This window comes from Vulpes lagopus, chromosome 4 (assembly GCF_018345385.1).
Source record: "Vulpes lagopus strain Blue_001 chromosome 4, ASM1834538v1, whole genome shotgun sequence".
NCBI classification, from domain to species: domain Eukaryota; kingdom Metazoa; phylum Chordata; class Mammalia; order Carnivora; family Canidae; genus Vulpes; species Vulpes lagopus.
Genome location: NC_054827.1, coordinates 70,496,018 through 70,498,481, shown reverse-complemented (window position 1 = coordinate 70,498,481; position 2,464 = coordinate 70,496,018).

Sequence of the window (2,464 nt, the reverse complement as noted above, 5' to 3'; positions counted from 1 at the left end):
AAGTAATCATACAGTTTTCAGTCTTTACACTTATATGCAAAATACAAATTGTTGACTTTTTGGCTTGTTGTACTAGGATAATTCCTCAATAATCCACTTTATTTAAAATACATAGTTCTACTAAATCACACAGCTATTTATAACAGTTTCTTTTATTATAATATAAAGAAATTTGAAATAAAGTCTTTGATTCTAAGTTTTCTGTGCCCAGTGTTAATAGTCCTAGAATCTTCAGCAATTCAGCCTACCATGTTTGGATACATGACAGATAGAATAGTGTCCCCCCTACAAGTATGTCCACACCCGAATCCCTGGAACCCATGAATGTGAATGTGTTACCTCATAGGCAAAAGAGACTTAGCAGATGTGATTAAGAACATAGACCTTGCAATGAGGAAATTATCTTAAATTATTCAGGAGGCCCAATGTAACCACATGAATTCTTAAAATCCAGGAACAGTTCTGGCTGAGTAAGAGAGATGAGATGGAAAATGAGGCAACAGAGATTCGAAGCTTAAGAGGGACTTGATATTGCTGGCTTTAAAAATGAAGAAAGAAGACCTTGAGCCAGGGAACCTGACACTGTCTAGACTCTGGGGAAGGTCCTCGGTCAATAGCCAGGAAGGAAGGAAGTGGTGGTCCTGTAACCTCTAGGATCTGAATTTTGCTAACAATGCAATTAAGCAAAAGGTGGATCCTTGTCTTGAGCATGCAGAAGATGAGTGCACCCTACACACCTTGGTTGTAGCCAGGGAAGACCCATGTTGGGCTTCAGGGCTTCTGACCTACAGAACTAAAGAGTAAATTTATTCAAGCCACTACCTGTGTAATAATTTGCAATGGCTACAGCAGAAAACTAATACAGAATATTTTACACAATAAATTCTCTGAGAGCTTTGCACATCCATTGTACTTCTTAGAGCCTCTACAATTCAGTATCTTGTAGAACTTTCTGATACCAAGAACCTATGAGAATAAGTGACTGCTATGTTGTGTGCTTAAAGAAACTAGAAATCAGTTTATTTCACAGGAATGAGGAGGCACAAATTTACGCAGTTTTTATCATAAGGTGTATCTTTTCATCTCAAACTTGGTCCTTAAATTGATGCTCGACTATGTACAATACAGTCCATTTCTAACAGCAATGAATGTAAAAGAAAAAAAAGAAAAAGGTTTTGTGAAAAATAACATTCCTTATTTTTATAGCCAAAATTATTGGACAAGAGTCCTTTCTGTGGAAGTACAATGAATATTTTAATCATGCATCATTTTAATGTCAGTTGTGAAGCTACGTGAATAGCATCGGACTCTTAAGGAGGGAAAAATGAAAGGGAAAGAAAAGATGAGGATGGAGGAGAAATTTTAAATTCAGGACTTTTCATTTTGTGTCACTGAAAACTCAAAAGGGAAGTTAAAGATTAATAAACACAAATTTAATGCCTATCATTTAAAACTGATGAGGCAGTTATTGTAATGACTGTCATTATCACAACATCTCTGTCAATATGAGGTCTATAACAGGCGACACAACTCTCTCTTAATGTGATGCTTTAAAGAGTGAGTGCCTATATAGATTTAAATTTCAGAAGAAATCCATTTAAATGGTGGCTCACAGTATTTAATAATCTGTTTCTTTTGTATTCAAAATGTACTAAAAAGCACCATTCTTATAGAGGTCCTTTATTTCTGGAATTCTTTATTTTACTCCTTGTCAAGCTATCTATTATTCATGCCTCTCTCCGGTACATAACTCTTTACTACAGTCACTGCACTTTGAACACTAAATACCCTCATGGTCTGAAAGAGTTAATGTAGTTCCCTAGGCATCTAATTTAATACATGAGAGTGACTTGCCTGCTGATGATGAGCTAGCTCAATATATATTATAGAGAATCAGTCATCTTGTGAAAGTAGCGGTTAAATACACTTTAATTGAGATTTTTGTTACAAGTGGGGAGTTTTAAAAGTGCTGATGAATTAAGAATTCCACTTAGAGTCAGAGTTAATGTTTGGCTATAGGGCTAATGTCTAGGGTATATTTAAGGCACCATGAAAGTGGATGTAGACATAAGTAGGAATAATTCATGCATCTGATGGATGGTTGAACTAGATGACTTTAAGGTCTTTTTTAACTCTGAGAGTACATGATTCTATGCACTATGCATATTAGAAATTTAGCCCTGGAACAAATATGCATGAGTAGTCACACTATAAAATCAGAGCATAAAGAGGAAACTATAAAAATAACTAGAGTGTGGGGGAAGATGGACAGTTAAAATAAGAGCCCTGCCTTGAATCGGATTTAAAATAACTTTAAAATGCCATAGTTTGAGTGTCCTCTGGCTAGTGATTTCCACGTTTTGGGGGTAAAGACTAATTTTAACAGATAGTTTTATTATTTCCTAAGTTGATTACATACTGTTAGTATCTCTTGAGACATTGTATGAAAATAAAAAAAAAATAT